At 53.1% G+C, this 17,377-nt stretch overlaps 1 protein-coding gene across 2 annotated transcripts in view; it reads left to right on the top strand.

Moving 5' to 3' along the window:
• SYT6 (synaptotagmin 6) overlaps positions 1-17,377 on the top strand; it is a 61,325-nt gene that overhangs the window by 23,319 nt on the left and 20,629 nt on the right. The window lies entirely within an intron of this gene.

Here is a 17,377-nt window from a genome sequence, read left to right as displayed (position 1 = left end):
GGGCTAGGTGCCAAGCACAGTCCTGGGCACTGGAGATGCAAAAGTAAACACAGTCCCTGCTCTTGTGGAGCTTATGCTCTCGTGGAGGAGGGCAAGTGACTAAGATAAACAGTGGGTCTGAGAGTGATAAATGGCAGGGAGAAAATAAGGCAGGGAGGTGTGATAGGAGTGTTGGGGGTGGGGAGGGGGTTGAAGGACACTGCAGGGTAACACAGTCTCTCAGAGAGACCTCCCTGAGTGGCGCCATTTGAGTAAGACTGAAAGGTAGGAAGGAGAGAACCATGTGGGTATCTGGAGGAAGAGAGGTCCAGGCAGAGAAAAGGACAAATGCAAAGAGCTTGAGGTGGGAGGGCACCTGGCTTGATCACAGAACAGCAGGGGACTGTGTGGCTGAAGCAAAAGAAATGGGGCAGGGGAGGGGAAAGGGCAGAAGAAGCAGTGAGAGAGGCAAAGGGTCGGGAGAGGTTAACAAGGCTCTACAACCAAAAGTTGAACAAGATTCCTCTAGCTGACAGACCGGGGTGAGACTCCTGGATCCAACCAGAGCAAAGGCAGGGGAGTCCGTGGGAGACCTTTGTCATAAAAAAAGAGACCACAGTGGCTTGAAAAAGGATGGTGGCGGAGAGGTAAGATGTGGCTAATTTCTAAATACGTTTTGAGAGTAGAACCAGCGGTATTCACTGACAGATTGGGTGGAGGGCATACAGTGTAAAGAAAGACGGGACGAATCAAGATTTTCAGCCTGAGCAACTCAAGGTGGAATCACCATTCACTGAGCTGGGGAACCTTAGAGGACGAAGATCAGGAGCTCAGATTTGGACAGTTGTATTGAGACATCTTTTGGACATCCAAGTGGAGATGTTGAGTGGGAAGCTGGACATAGAGTCTAGAGTCCAAGAGAGAGGCCTTGGCTAAAAAAGCAAATTTAGGTGATGTCAGCATATAAATGGTGTTAAAAGCCATGAGACCAGGTGCGATCCCAATGGGAATAAGTTTAGAGAGAAAAGAGAAGAAGACACAGGAATGACCTCCGGGCTACTCTAATATTTGATGTGGTGGCCTTGAGGGAAAACCAGCAAAGGAGACTGACAACTAGCAACAGTGAAATAGGAGGAAAGCCAGGAGGGTACGTGTCTCAGGAAACAAAGAAAGTGTTTCCAGGAAGACGGAGGGAAGGATCTACTGTGTTAGATACTGTGACAAATCAAGTAAAATGAAGACTGAGAAGTGACTATTTTGTTCAGCATCAAGGAGATCATCATTGGCCTTGACAAGAGCCATTTTGGTGGAGCCTGATTAGGGAAGATCAGTTGTGGAAGATTAGGACGTGGGTTGTGATATTTTAGGGAAGGGGTAGCTCTTGAGATGAGATTTAAAGGCCTAGGAAGATGGGTTTGGCAGTGTGCCAGCTATGGGCCGTACCTTAGGGAAAAGCAGAGGTCGGGGCAGGGAGTGGAGTGAGCAGCACCTCGGAGAGAAACTTGGGCCAAGACCATGCATTCCATCAGGAATTTGCAGCAAGCTCCAGTATCCCTAGAATTCTGCCTTAAATTCCCGAGTGTCTGGACTCTTGCATCCAGGTCCGGCCAGGATTGAAGCAGAGAGGGAGAGCTTTCCAAAAAAGGGCAGCAAGGCAAATCAGGGTCACCTGGAAGCCCCAGTAGGTGTGAAGGGAGCAAGGCTGCCTGAGCTGTGCCTGATTGTCTTTGCTAGAAGTTCATTTGCCGCCACTCCCTCAGGCCCGGCCTCATTATGCTCGTTATTCTCTGCATTGCCTGTCCTCCTCTAGCACCCCCTCCCTCAGGCCGGTAGGTGGAAATGTCCATTCCCCCCCAGTTTATGCCTCCCACCCCTGTCAATGCAGAGGGTACCTGGGTGGGACCTTCCCTTTGCTCCCTCACTGCAGAGGGGAGCAGGAGAAGAGGCTGGTTGCCGCCCTGGGAGGACGTCCTGGTCAGATGGGGACATCAAGCCCGGAGCAGCTTCTCCTGCTCCACAGTAATACAAATGGCAGCCCTGACCTCAGAGCTCACATCCTACAGTGACCAGGAGGAAATCTGGGGGGCGGGGGGCAGGCACTGAGAGGTCCCTCCATGCTCAAAGCTCAGATTCTGAGAATGTGGCTCACTGTGTCTGGCCCCAAGTTCTAAAACCAACAGGACTTTTGACTTTTCTGGGACTGCCCAATGGGCCAAGCCACCTCTAGAAAAGGACTGCTGAAAATCCATCAAGAACCCAGAAAGGGAAAGAGCAGAGATGTGGGGTCCGAGCTCTGTCCCACGGGCAGCCTTCCCCAGGGCCCTCCGTGGTCGGTCCAGGAGTCGGGCCGCACACTCCTAGAGTTGAGCGACAGCCAGTCCCCTCAACCATAGGTAAGGACTCCAAGGCCACAAGCTTTTCCTTCTGCAGCTGTGATGGGTGTGCACCAACCCTTCCACACCCTCTCACTCGGGCCAGTTGGGACCAGTAGCTGTTCTTAAAAGTGTCCCATGTGGTGCTGGAAAACAAAGCTGATCGGTCCAGACAGGGCTCTGACCTGGCTGTGAGCAGAGTTGCTCAGCTCTACTAGCCTCAGGTGTTCTTATTTAAGTCATTTCTAAACTTGGCCTTTCACAATAGGTCTTTCCCTGCAGCCTCAGAGGAAACGGCCTTACGGAGCTGCCAGAGGCCCAGACAGTGGAGACAGTTCCACCCTCAGCCTTGACAAGCTCCCTAGCTTCCAGACAGCCCCCCTGCCCACTCAGGCTAGCTTCCTGCAGGGCCTGTGTCCCTCTGGCAGACAGACCACGGCCCCGTCCTCCCTCCCTCCTCCGCTCGCAGCTTGCTGCAGCGCAGAGACTGTGGGCAAGCCGACCCTGACCTGCCCCCGGCCCAACATGTCCCTCATTAGTATGCTGTGTCTCTCAGTGATTTTCTTACAAGGGAATGAATGGGAAATCATTAGGCAACAAGCTTTGTGCATCAACAAAAATCTGCTCCTCCAGGAACAATGCACTTCCTGTGCTTCCCCCAACCTTGCTGCAAAAGGCGTATGCACTTGTCTTGTTGCTTCCATCACCTAATAACACACAGTGACATTTTCTCCTGGAGAAAGATTATTTGGTCACAAGGGAAGCAACAGCCAAACATCCCCCCTGGGCATTGTCATGGATGTTTGAACTCCAGGACTCATTCAGGAGGAAGGGACTGCACCGAGTTCCCTGGGTCAGCAGCAATGCAGGGAGACTAGCGTCATGGGGTGTGACTATGACCAGAATAGCACCGACTCCAGAGGACTGGAGCAGTGCCTGAGAGGTTTCTTGTTTTTCTGCAGACCACAGTGTTGTGCCTCCATGTGTTCATGGACTTGGGGAAGGTCAGGGCTGGCAAGAGCCTTGGAGATGATCTGGCCCAACCTCCCCCTGCCACGGATGAGCAAGTTGAGACCAGAGAAGTCATACAGCTTGCTCGGGGTGGCTCAGTGAGTTAATGCAAATCTGGACCCTGAAGCCCGGTCTCATGAGAGCCAGTAGGTGCCCTTCCTGCAGCCTTCCTTGTCTCCAGCTTTTTATAGGGGATTCTCTGGCCCTGTTTTTCAATCACTCCTCTCACCTTTCCTTCCCAAGCCCCTGCCCACTCACTGCCTTCACTCTGGGCTCGGGAGCCTCTCCGTCCTGCAGGGCAGAGGTGAAAAGGAGAACTTGGAGTCCAAGGCTTGAAGTATCAAAGGGCCCAGAGCAAAGACTACAACCCCTCTGCCAAAAGTTAGTCTCTTCCCTGCGAGGAAGCTCCACTGAGACTAGACATAGGCAAACCAAGAGGCAACATCAGCAGGAAAACCAAGGTGGAAAGAGGACATTTATCAAAATGCCTCAACCGTCAGCCAACTAACCCCTCACCCTAAACCACCCATGGTACATCAATATTCATATCTTAGAGGAGGATGGAGAGAAGGCAGTCTGTAGAGTCTAGGTCAACCTTGTCCAGTTGCTAGCATATTTTTATGGTGTTTCAGTGTCAGCAACAATATGGAAAAATATAGTCCCTACAGCAGCCAGCCTCCCCTCCCCTCAACCCTTCTCCCCTGCCAACCCTATGGCCATCTGGTCCTCATTCATCCTCATCAGTTGTCCCCTGTAGCCACATTTTCCTCTCATATTTGAATTGATACCTACTCATTCTCTGTGAATATTTAATATCTTCCTTTCTGGACAAAGTCTCCGAGACCTTGAGGATCTCTCTAGGGCCATGTTGAAACCTGGGATGGAGAGCTTTCCATGGAGTCCACGTGGCCTTGGGATGAGGGAATTAGGGTAGGGAGACAGCCCCTGGGATGGGAGGGGATGGGGCAAGATGTTCAAACGTTCACTCCTCTCGGGCCGGCACAGGATGGCCTTGCCCGCAATCTTGACAGCCTGAGAAACACCAGTGATTGCTTCGGAAGACTATCGTTTTAGAGTTCTACCCTGCTGATGGTCTGGCCTTGACACAGCTTGGACTTAACCAACATCCTTAACATGAGACTGGTTTCTCTAGGAGCTATTTTGTATTTTCTTCACAAAGCATGTGTCTGAGGGTATTTGGGGTGGGAGCGAGTGGGAGTGAGGTCAGGAAGGGGTGAGAGAACAAGACTCAGAGGACTGCCTGTGTGCAGAATTCTGATTGCAGGTCAAGCAGGGCGTCTGCTGGGGCCTGTTGGCCTCCTGTGTGCCAGGCTCTAAGTGTGTCACCCCAACCCCGCAGGTGGGGCCTGGCATTATCCCATTTCCACATGCCGCAACTCAGGCAGCCTGCTCACGGGTCACAAGGCCTGTGAGTGGCAGGAGTCACACCAGCCCTCCTCCATCCTGCCTCTCAAGAGCCGGTTAGCAGGGCTCCCAAGATTCTTGCCTCCTCCTGGGACAGGGAAGGCGTATGTGCTCACAGTCCCTTCTGGCACCAGCTTTCTGCCTCTTCTGAAATGCTGTCCCCCTCTTGGCCTCTGATGGCTTTTTCTTTGTGACCCACTCTCAGGACAGAAGCCTCACTTGCCACACCCCAAGCAACACAGAGTGAGCAGCAGCACTTAACTGAAGGGCTGCCGTGAGGGGAGGTGCTGCTCCCACGCCCACCGCCCGGGGTGCAGCAGACGCTGGGGGCACCTGCCCCGCTCCTCCCTGCTCCCTTCATCCTACTGGCTCCTCTCCACCTGCCCCCCAAATTCCAGGCCTCAAAACTAAACACACACACACACACACACACACACACACACACACACACACACGATGCCACTCTTTAAGTTGCCCTTGGGCAATTTAGTTCCCTCCAGCCCCAGGGGGCTCAGTTCCAGCCCAATCTTCCCACATTCCAAAGGTTTTTAGTTGGATAACTGGCCACTTCTCCAGGAGCAGCGGGACCCCGAGATTGCTATGTTGCATCTGCAAGGCTCCACCCTCCATAAAAGGCAATTATGGTTTTAAATGACATTTGTTTTCTGCCGTTACCGAAGAGTGGCCAAAGGGCAAAGAGGCCCCTCCTCGGGGGCTGGTGGAGTTGCCACCTGAGACAGAGCCGGGGAAGCCACTCTCCATCTCAGCCCCCCCGGGTCTGCCAGTCGGCTGAGAACAAGCTAGTCCTTCCCCCCGAAATGAGGCCTGCGAGAGAGGCCCCAGCCAGGTAGGAGGGTTGGCTGGGAGGAGGAGACAGGGAGGCCCCAGCCAGGAAGGAGACGGGCTGTGAAGAGACCACAGACAAATGTCAAGGAAAGAGAGGTTGCCACTCCACGGAAATGGGCAGGGAGCTGCCAGGGAAGAACCCAGGCACGGGCCTGTGCAAGTGTCCCTGCCCTTTGGGGTTGGAGCCCAGTCACTGAAGACTCGGAAGGCATTGTCATTTGCATCGTCTGCGGTTATTTCCTTTTGCTCACCCTTAGCATTTAGAGAAGTCCTTTTTTACATTGTCAGGCTAGTTCATAAACGCTGTGGGAACCAGGAGTAGGGTTCAGGTTTATACTTGGGTTGGAGCTTTAAAGAGAGTACAGGGACAGAACATGAAGGGGCAGCTAGAACCAAAAAGAAAACCCAAAAAGAAAAAAGGAGAGACTTCAGAGAGAGACAGGGGGCTCCTGCTTCAGCCACCCTGCCCCGCTGTCCAGCCTTCTCAGAGCCCCTCTCTGCTGCCCCCAGAAAGGCTCTGTATTTGTTTGAATAAGGGAGGTCCCCTGTTCGTGAGGAGTAGAGTCAGAGGCTGTCCCCATGCCACCCCTGCTTACTCTCTAGAACAGCGCTGGCTTGGGGCTCCTTCCCTGCGGGGCTGAGTGAGTCCATCCCTCCGCAAGCCTTTGGCTGACTCATATCTCTGTAGTGACACATTGGACCATGTGCTAGGAACAGTCCAACTTCCAGAGAGAAAAACAGCTCTGGTGGTGTGTCATGACAGCATGATAAGCATTTCCCTTGAGAAGTTGGGGACAGAGCTAGCTTTGTGACTTGAGGCACCTGCTTGAAAATGCCTCCCCCACATTGTCAGCACCGTCTCCAGCTGAGTCACTGCTGTGGGCCCCGTCAGAGTGACTCTGCGAGGGGCCCTGCCCTCCCCAGGATCAGCACCCCGGATGAATCAGCCGAGGGGTGGCTGGGAGTGGGCAGGAGCGTCCCCGGGACGGCCAAGCCGAGCGAGCCTAGAGGGCCCGGGAGGAAGGGGAGTGCGGCTCGGGGGACTCTGGAGCTGGCCGGCTGTTCTGGGAGGGCAGGCCCTGGGTGGGCATTTTGACAGTGAGGGGTTAGGGCTCCAAGGTGATTTTATGGGGGGAATCATGAGGACCAACCTTTCTTGTTGCTTCTGGGCCTTCTTGGCAGGTTTGGGGAGAAAAAGAGGCCAGGGGAAAAGGCAGGCGGTGGATGCCTCTGTAATCCCGAGTCCTGCTGACAGGGCTTTTTTTTTTAGTAAATCCAATCCAAGACTGGGCAGTCACCCAGCTCTCTTTAGAGAGTGAGTGTTCCCTAAGGAAAAATATTCCCCCAACCCCATTTGGGGAATTTTTACCAGAGAAACTCTGGCTGAACTCCTGTTTTCTCTTGCGTGAGATAGGAAAGGAGAATCTCAGCAGAGGCCCTGCTGCCCACCTCGAGTCTGGCAAGCTGGAGCCAGCCCGGGCGTCCCTGGGCCGGACCCCAGGCAGCCCTGTGCGTGTGTGCGTGCACACACGCACACACGTGTGCACACACACACTTGCACTCACACATGTGTGCACACACTCGCACTCACACACGCGTGCACACACGCACACACGTGTGCACACACACTCGCACTCACACACACGTGCACACACGCACACACACACCCATGAACACACACACACATGCACACACCCACACACACACCCACACACATGCACACATGCACACACACTCTCACACTCACACACGCGTGCACACATGTACACACACATGCACACACACACACATGTGCACATACATGCCCACACATTGGATCCACTGCACACTGGGGAGGCAGTGTGGGGCTTGTTCCCGTTCAATCTTACTTGATTGGCTTTTTGTCACTCCTCCTTCCCCCTAAAGGACTCCACCTCCCCACCCCTCCCCCACCCAGAGAGGGCCACTCTTTGGCTCCCCTAACAAACTGCACTTGGAAAAGCTTTTGAGGAGATTTCGTGTCCTGACGATTATACAGCTTATTAATGCCCACATGGATGGTTATAACCCGAAGTCCCTCCACTTCAGGCACTGAGAAAGGAGGATGAAGATTTGTCCCTTCATTTCCTCAGGGGGGAAGCTGAGGCACTGATAAGGGAGTAGAACTGTTCAAGGCCACACACTCAGCTTGGGGCTGTCATTCAGGGTCCCAAGAATTGTGCAAGGCATGTGGGTCCAAGGGCAGACGCGATGCCAGCCCTTTGCCTGCAGGTACGCAGGGCGGGAAGCTGGGGACCGCGGCTGGCAGCCGTGTGCACACCGCGTCACCTCTCCATTCCCTCCTCAGTAAGACGTGGAAAATAATCTCTGTCACAGGGTTGTGATTAGGATGCAATAAAATTTCATTGAGACAAAGGGCCTTCCTAGGTTCTTGCCACAGTTTTCGCTCCTGAATCTAACACCAATAACACCCAATATGCTTATAAAGACATTTCCAGGGACATTAACTCATTTAACCTCTTCAATACAGGAAGAAATCAGTATTTCTATTTTATAGATGAGAAAAACTGAGGAAATTCCCTGAAGTCATACAGTTTAAAGTCACAGATGAGAGAATCAAAAATGGAGACCATTTTCTTTACACGCTGCCTAACTATAATACATTTTACCCTTCTTTGCCTCAAGCCAAAGTATCACGTTCTTGTTTTAGATACTTTGAAAAACACAGAAAGCCGCAAAAAATACAATTCACCATAAGCCCATTCTCTCAAGAAAGAGAATTAACATTTGGACAAAGCCCAGAATCCTCCTGTTGCTCAGAGAGCCCTGTGAATGCAGCCAGGGCAAGGAGCACCCCCGAGACTGTGAGGGGTTGGTGTGTGGCCGGGCCGGGCCGGGGAGTTTCTGGGATTAAGTGATTCTGGAAGAATGCTGGAAAGAAGGGAAGGATGTGGTATGGAGAACAGGAGGAAGGAGATTGTCGTATGTACGGGCCCGAGGTGACACAGTGAGGATGGGCTCATGGATCTGGCAGGCCCCAGGCCAGCCTCCTCCTGTGGACCAAGGCCATTGCTCATCTATCATCAGCAAGTCCCCGAGTTCTCCGAGATGTTAGGAGTGGGAGTGGCCGCAGGTGATGAGGTTGAGACATCCTGGAAGACTCTGGAGAGCCCCACGGCCTCACGGGGAACTGCAGACCTTCCCCTGGGAAGCTACGGTGGCCCTGGAAACATCACCTGTCCCTCTGTGGCCAGTCGGCTCCCCAGTGGGCAGAGCAGCGGGGACAGCTTCAGCTAAGGCACAGGCAGTCTGAGATCTGACACAGCCCTCTTGCCCCCACCAGGGCAGCAGTGGCTGCTCCATTAGGCCACACAGCTGAGTGTCTTCCCCGTCACACAGGAGTGGGTCCCAGCCAGCCAGGCCCTCTTCACCAATCCCCGGGTCCAGACCACTCATGGTGCACGTGCCCCAGGGGCAGGGACTCCATCTTGTTATTAATGTTAATAATAACCATATTAATAACAAGTCCACCTTGCCTTTGTATAGCGCTATTGAATTTACAGAGCCTTTGTGCACACATTGTCTTAATTTAATCCTCAGCAGATCTTTGTAGGAGGAATCATCCTAATTCTGCAGACAGAGAAAATTAAGCTAAGAGAGACTAAGTGAATTGTCTGAGGTTGCACAGCAAGTAACAAAAACTTTCGTTGATTTTGTCCATCACCTTGTATTGTTCCAGAAAGGACTTAACTAGCTCACAAGATATATAACAAGATTAAAAATAAGTTTAAAACATCATACAAAAGTAGCAAAAGGATAAGTGAGAGAATATAAAATGGAGTCCGGGGAGGCCACTACGTAACGGGCGAGCCAGGCCGTGCAAACGCTGCCGACAGGCAGGCCACACATTTGACTTGAGTCATTCCAGCAGCTAACACAAAAAGGGAAATATAGCCACAGAATTCAGTGTCCATTAAGTAATAACCAACCAGATGCTTAGGAAAAACAAAGCTGTGCCTGGTTCCAGGAGAGGAGGAATTTTCTACTGAGAGCCGTGCAGAGAAAAAGCATCACATAATGGACAACATCGTGGGGCCAGTTCAGAGCATGGTCTTTGAATCCTGAGACCTTATTAACACCTGCAAGCCTCAGCTTCTTCATCAGTAAAGCGGGGTAATCATAAAACCTAGCACATAAATTTGTTGTGACCAATAAATGAGACTCTCTTAAAGAGATTTTTAGAATCAAGTTATTGAGAGAATGTGTAAAGCCCTGTCACACCCTGCTCAGCCAGGGCTCCAGAAGCACCAGGGGACATCAAAGCATTAGGGTATGAGTGTGGTGAGTATGGTTCTCAGTGACCACCTTTCAGAGAATCAAGCTGGCTTGGCATGGTGGCTAAGAGGGGAGACCCTGGGGTCTGTCTGCCTGGGTTCGAGCCTCATCTCCCTCCTCTCTAGCTAAGCAGGCTGGTTAACTTAATATCTCTGTTCTTGTTTGCTCATCTGTAAATTGTGGGTAAGAATAGTCCCTATTCCATAACGTTGTTGTGAGGATTAAAGGAGAGAATCCACACACAACTCTTAGCCAAGTTCCCCAGTACACAGCAAGTGCTCGATGAATGCTAGCTGTGAGTAGTGTCTTTAGGGTTCTTGTTTCTCTTTATCCATACTGTGTTAGAGGTAGGCAGTCCCTGGAATGCAGGGTTCTCGCTTTCCACTGCCACCCACCAGTCTTGTTTAGTTGTACGTCCCCTACAGCCCTGACCCCTGGCCTTGCATCTCCTAGGTGCTCAATTTATACATGTGGGATGGAATTGGAAAGTAAGAGAAAGGGATTCCAGCATAGTCTGGGATTTGGAAAGCTCCATCTAGAATCAACTGGGCCACACAGCCCTCTGAAGCTTCAGTTTTCTGATTTGTAAAATGAGAAGGGATCTTTGTAATCTCTGAGGACTCTTAAGTTCTCACATGGATTATCACAGAGAGGTCTTTTCTCTGCAGCTACTACCTGCAGAAGGGGCTTGGTTGGGAATTCTTTAAAGAGAGGTTTTGGCAGACTTGGTTCCCACCCTTGTCTCGAGGACGGGCTGGAGAGGAGTTGCTGGGTGCTTTGCAGAACCACGGGGTGCATGGAAGGCGGTGGTCACAGGTCTGCAGGAGCCAGCCTGGGTCCGGGAATCTGTCATTTCCCGTTGCTGGGCCCAGCAGGAAGGGGCTAAGTCTGCCCGGGAATGGGCTATTTCCACTCCTGTTTGGGGCCCTGCCCCATTGAGGAAGAGTTGCCTCAGCCGACACAGACAGGAGATCGCTCTGTCTGGCGTGAGGGTAGAGGCAGATGGGGGCGGGGGAGGATGGAAGAGATGAGAGAGGAAATGCTGGCTGCCGTGTGGGAGGGCAGGGAAAGCTGAGCATCCTTGGAGAAGGAACCTGAGCCGTGGGGACAGCCAGGGGACACAGGCCCCTCAGCAGCAGCAGCAGGAACCCCAGGGACGCCCAGCCTAAGGGCCAGGGCTGTGGCCTGCGGGGTATGGCCCCTCCTTGATGCCGGGCAGGCTGTTCCTGAGTAGGGAGCTTCTCCAGGCTCATTCAGTACAAGAGGCAGTTTCTCTAAGGGAGGGAAGGAAGGATCTGAAAACTTCTGCTACGGAGCTCAGGCACCCGCTAGCCATGCTTTAGGACCAGGGCAGGCCAGAGCCTCAGTTTCTCCATGGGTCCCCCTCCTGCCCGCCCCCGGGCTGCCTCCCAGCCTGAGCCTCACTCTCTGCTTCTGCCGCTCTGCACTTGGTGCCCGGAAGGGAGGAAACAACCATTAGTGTCACCTGCTCACCAATGGGAGACATTAGCTGGCTCTGGCAGAACACGCGGCCTATGATTCTTGGAGGAGTTACAACAATGGAGCTAGTTTGGCATTTTGTCATCATGCTCCTGGGTGAGCAGAGGGGGAAGGGAGCCTGGGGCCTGGTTCAGAATGACCTCCCGGCAAAGAGCTCGGAACCCCCTTGGGCACCTTTGGCATCCCGGCCCGATGCTCCCTCCTCGCTTGCCCTGTGCTCTGCACCCTGCTTGTCCTTGCCATGACGCGTTGCCGGGATGCAGCTCGGGGACGGCTGAGGCCAGCTCAGCCAGCCCCCAGATGCGGCTCCACAGCAGGACGGGGCAGGGAGGGCATGGAAATCAGATGAAATGTACGAAGTTTGCTCTGTACTAGACCCAATGCCGGTTGTCTTAAGGGCATACATTCATTTATCCTCATGGCTAACTGTTTTATTGATGAGGAGGCGAGGTCATTTGGCACAATGCTTCCATTGTACAGCTGAGGAAACTGCAGCTCAGGGAGGCACAGTGACCTGCCCTACCTCACTCTGCTGGTTAGCAACAGAACCGGGATTTGAACCCAGGCCCCTGGCTCTCAGTTTAATGTTTAAAGTTCATTCTCTTGCTGGGAACACTTGAACTGGAGGCTGGAGCCTGAGAAGACCCACAAGATGCCCTCTCTAGTCCCCTTGTTGAAGGCGCTGATGGGTAGGGAAGCTCAGGGCTGGGAGGGGCGAAAGAGGCAGTCTGCAAAGCAGCACAGTTTCGGTCGGGCCCTGGCGCCTGGAGTGGCGGCCTCTGAAACCCAGGCTAGAGGATATTCTCATTCCCACCCTCCACCCAGGGCCAACCCCAAGGCAGCTGCCCTTTCTCCTCCTCTTGCTGACTCAGACACCCGCAGGGCATGCCTGACCCCTCGGCCCTCCAGGCAAGCAGATGGGACGGCACACCCAGTGTGTCCCAACACGGCAGGGGAATGAGAGGTTTACAAACAGAGTGCATCCTTGCTACCCATGAGTCTTGGTTTTTCTACTAGCAGTTGGCCACACCCTCCCTATGTTTTCCTCACATGTCTCTAATCAGAGACTTAAAGCACCTATCCCATAGGGAGTACAAGAGTGACAATGCTGCCCATTGTCAGAGAGGTCAGAGGTCAGTGACCTTTACAGTTACACAGCAGAAAAGCAGTAGGACACGGATTAGAACCCCAGGTTCTGCCCCAAACCCCACGCATCCCCCACTGGGGCTGTTTGTGCTAACTCCCCTGTAGCACACTCATGATCCCTCCCTCTGGTAGGAAGAAGAGCCAAGACCCCAGCTTCCCGCCAGACCCCCAATCAGGAGTTCTTTGTTGATGAAGATGAAGGCCACTAAAATGCCTAAAAAAAATTGGAAGGCCAAGGAAACTGAGTTTCTTGATTTTGGAGAAGAGAAGATGGAGTAAAATCTGATAGAGCCTTTGAGGGCATAATGTCTAAGCTATGATGGAAGAGTAGGTAGGGACCAGCAGGGAAGGGCTGAGTGCCCAGGAGCTCTGGTCAGACGTCAAGGAGAACTTCCTGAGCTCCAGGATGGCAAACACTGGGCAAGAAGCATTGCTTGTTAAGGCTAGTGTGGTCCTGCTTGGAAGCTGAGACAGGACGAGTTGACCAATCACGAGTGGCCTTGTGTTGCCTTGTTACACATTCTTAAATCCCACACCAAGGCAATGAATTTTGAGATTTGACATTTTCAGCTCTCCCAAGAAGCTTGTAGAGACCACAGACCATCTCCTCACCCCTCCTCAAGTCCGAAAAAAAGCAAGAAAATAAAAGTGAGAAAAATAACTACAGCTCTGCAGGAGACAGGGAAACACCTGACTTGCTCAAAACTTTTTCATCTATGGGTTTCCTCCTTCCAGCCCCACAGGCTGCACCTGGAGACCTCGGGTGGAAAGATCTGTGCAGAGAGGGGCCAGGGTTCTGCTGACCCACTGCCTGGGGACAAGAGCTCCGGCCCAGGGGTTCTGCCCCCTGCCAGCCCAGCCTCCTCCTCTCCCCCCAGCCCCCACCAGCCAGTGTCTGCTGGAGCAGTTTAGCTCTTAGTCAGACAATAACATAACAGGCGCTTTTTGTGAGAAATGACAAACCGAGGCCAGAGCGCTGCACTAGCTGGTTTAAGTATGCAGGAGATGGATCCTCTCGCGATCGCAGTGCACGGCAACACCATCCATTCGTCTCCTTGCTGGAAGAGGCAGGCAGGGTCAAGCAGAAGGGAGGTAAATACTGTAAGTCTCAGAGGTTCCCCTCTTGTGCTTCTCACTTCCAGAACACCAAGAAATTTTGCCTTCAAAACTTACACAGGTCCTCAGCACCCCTGATCCTTAATAAGCAGGGGCAGAAGGTGGGCTGGAGAGGAGCGTAGCACGGAAAAGCCCAGAGGAGGCTGGGCGGGAGGGAGGAGAAGAGCAATGCCTCCAGAGTCAGTGCACTGAGGCCCCGGGACCGCGGGCAAGCCACTTAACCTCCGTGAATTTCAGTACAGTGGGGCGATAATTACTGGTTCCTCTGAGGAATGCAGTATGAGTGAAATGAATTCAATATATACTAAGTACCCAGCATAGTCCTTACACACTAGTGGATGCTCCGTAACTGTTAGCCTCTTTCTCCTCTCTTGACTTTGGCTTTGATCACCAAAATCAGTGGGTTAAAAGAAGTGGAAGAAACTTCACAATTCTGGCCAGAGTGTGTGTGTTCCATTGGTTCTTCTCACTAGATAACAACAATGGTTGTCAGTTCCTGAGACTTCCCTAGAGCTGGTTAAAATACAGATTATTAGGCCCTGTCCCCTGGTGAGGGTAGGGCCCAATAATTTGAGTTTCCGTTAAGTTCCAAGTGATGTTGATGCTCTCGGTCAGGCAACCACACTTGGAGAGCTAATGCAATGAGGAATATTACAGAATGCTCTCAGGTATCTTTGAAGCTGTCTAGTTCTCTTAAACCCTCTAAATTTGGGTGAGGCACCTTCTTGCTAAAATTTGGCCATCCAGTGTACCTTGTGGTGCACAGGAAAAAGGCAAAAGGTGGTAGTGAGCAAGACACTCCACCATGGCCAGGACCAGCCCGGGATCCCACATGGCTTCCATCCTTGGAACCCTTGATCATGCCTAACAAAAGTGAAGGGCCCTTTTATGATTCTAACTTTTGCTTGGCATCCCTGACATTTAATGACTTCTGTTGCACTAGGACATGTTCCTGTCTAGGACAGAGATTCTAATAGGGTCTGACCCAGGGCAGCCTCAGAATCTCCTCTCTTGCTTTATGTTACAGTTTGAGGATGTGTAAGACTCACCTGAGGAGCTTGTCACTAGCAAACATCTAGGCCCCACCTGCAGAGATTCTGATTCAGTAGATCTTAGGTGCAGCTCAGAATCAAGTCCCCATCTCCCAAAGTGACGCTAATGCAGGAGATCTTCAGACCAGCCCTGAGGAACATTTATGAGGCTCCACCCTAAAACCATCTCGTTACCCACAGCGACATTCCTGGGGAGACCAGAGGCCAAAGTTAAGCAAGAGCCCACTCCTGCCACCAGTTCTTTTTACCACCTTCTTAACCAGGCAAACCCCTCAAAGCTGAGTAGCTCATTATTTCAACAAAGACTTTGTCAGCTGTGTTATATACCAGGCATTGTGCTCAGTGCTGGGAATAAAATGGTGGGTTAAATATAGGGTAGGGAATAGGGGGAGGCAAGTGAGGAGCCTCGGGGCTCCTGGGGGCGTGCCTGGCCCAGAGAGGGAGTGCCTCCTTCCCTTCGGACCTGGCATCGCTTTGCCTCACCTCGCCCGGCCCTGGGGAAACAGCCCCAGTCCCCTTTGGGAACCCACAGTTGGGCAGGGTTGTCAGAGGAAGTGGCCGGAAGGACGGGTGGGCATCTGCCATGTGAAGAGTTGGGGAAAGAATGGTCAATCAGAGGGACAGAATGTGCAAAGTCGAGGGGGCAGAGGAACCTGTGATGTTTAAGAAAGCCCATGAGGCTGAAGTGAGGAGAGCTTGGCATGGGGGTGCCAAAGAGTTAGCGCCACCCGTGGAGGGCCCTGCAGGTCTTGGTAAGGCCTTGGGTTTTGTTCCTAGTGCAAGGGGAAGCCATCGGAGGGTTAGCACAGGCGTGAGGAGATGCATCTTACATTTCGGGAAGAACACTCTGGCTGCCGCGTGGGCCGGGGGCAGCTGGGAGGCAGCCATATGCGGGCAGGTGGGCAGGATTTGACCTCCGTGTGGCACTGGAGATGGAGAGAGGTGGGTGGGCTCTGAATTTGGAGAAAGAATTAGCAGGGCTTGGTGATGCACTAAATGCAAAGGAGACAGGGGACAGGTGTCCATGATGACGTGTCATTTCTGGCTTGAGTGACTGGGTGGATGGAACGGCCCCTTACCGAGTCAGGGAAAATGAGAGGAGAATGAAAATTGAAGATGAAAAAGTCATCTTGGAGCCCCTGAGAAGTTTTGGATTTCTGTGATGACCACATGGTGGACAGATGAGTCTGGCACCTGGACAGGAGGCCTGTGGAGGGGCCATACATCCAGGAGTCATGAGCGTGGACAGGTGTTTGAACAAGGAGAGAAGAGGGCCCAGGCCTGAGTCCTGACGAACCCTGCAGTCTAGAGACAGGGACATGAGGAGGGACCAGCAGAGAAGGCCGGGAAGGGGCAGCTGGAGAGGCGGGAAGAGAACCCAAAGGAAAAGGACGTCTCAGGAGCAGGGCGGTCGACTCCGTGGAGGGCTGGAAAGAGCCCGTCACAGAGCAGCCTGCCATGGCAAGACCGAGAGATCCTGGAGTGTGGGCAGCCGGTGGGTTGAGACCTCAATCATCTCCAAAGAGATGATGAAACTAAAGCCAGTGTCATTGTCGGCTCAAGCGTGTACCTTCCGCGGAGACCAAAGCCCTGCCTGTTTGGCACCCCCCTCCCCCGGCACCTGTTGGCAAGAAACCTTCCTCAGCTGCCCCGGGAGACCACCCACCGGGACCAGGGCACCTCCCTCGTGCGGAGAGCCCCTGCCACCACAGACCCTTGAGGGGCAGCGAGCTGCGATGCCTGCCCCCCTCCCAGGGGAAACCGGCAGCTGTTTGACAGCCACACGGCAGGACAACTTGCGGCAAGAAATGAGGACGGATTCTCTTCACTAACTTCATTACTGTGCCATTTACCACCTCCCCACCCCCCGCCCCTGTCGTTAATGACGATGACGGCGGAAGGCCCAGCTCCGAGGTGAGGTCCTGGGTTCTGGCTCTCATGGACAAGCGCCCATGGCGCAGACTTTCTCTCTTGACCAGGCGTTGCCTCCATCTTCTCTAGAACTTCCCCAAACCCTGCTCCCCTCCGGCTCCTTTCCGCCCTCTCGTGCCTCTCTCCTTCTCCGCCCACCTTTGCAAAAGTCATTAGGAAGAGGTCTGCACCCCCAGTGTGATTCTGACTCACAGATAATCTGCCCAAAAGTAATGGTGCGTGTGAGACACTAAACCTCTTTCCAAGGGCGGGTTGACAAAGGAGAGGCCGAGAAAAAGTTTGCTAAATAAAACCCTCTGCTTCCCTAAAGATGCTGGGATACAGCAGCATTTGCCTCCCACTGCTGTGCTTTAGTCTCAGCGGGTCCCTAAGCCACCCCGGCCCAGAGGGTCACAGCCACTCCCTCCCAAGCTCCACACCAGCTGCGGGGCTCCCTCTCCTCCCTGGGCCGGTCTGAGCTCTGTGTCCACACCACAGGCTGAGACTGGACTGTACTGAGTTCGTTTAAGCAGCCTCATTTATTCATATCACTGCACGGCCTTTGGGGCAGAGGAGCGCTTGAGAGCAAAGGCAGACGTGGAACACAGAACAAACAGAACCCGCCCCAGCACCCAGCGGGAAGCCTTGAGTGTCATCCGCCCTTCCACCCCGGCCACCCCCAGCATTCTTGCCAGAGCCCTGGGA

This window comes from Lemur catta, chromosome 3 (genome assembly GCF_020740605.2).
Source record: "Lemur catta isolate mLemCat1 chromosome 3, mLemCat1.pri, whole genome shotgun sequence".
Classification (NCBI taxonomy): domain Eukaryota; kingdom Metazoa; phylum Chordata; class Mammalia; order Primates; family Lemuridae; genus Lemur; species Lemur catta.
The sequence above is the reverse complement of the archived record's forward strand: the minus strand, read 5'-3'. Positions and strand labels throughout refer to the sequence as shown.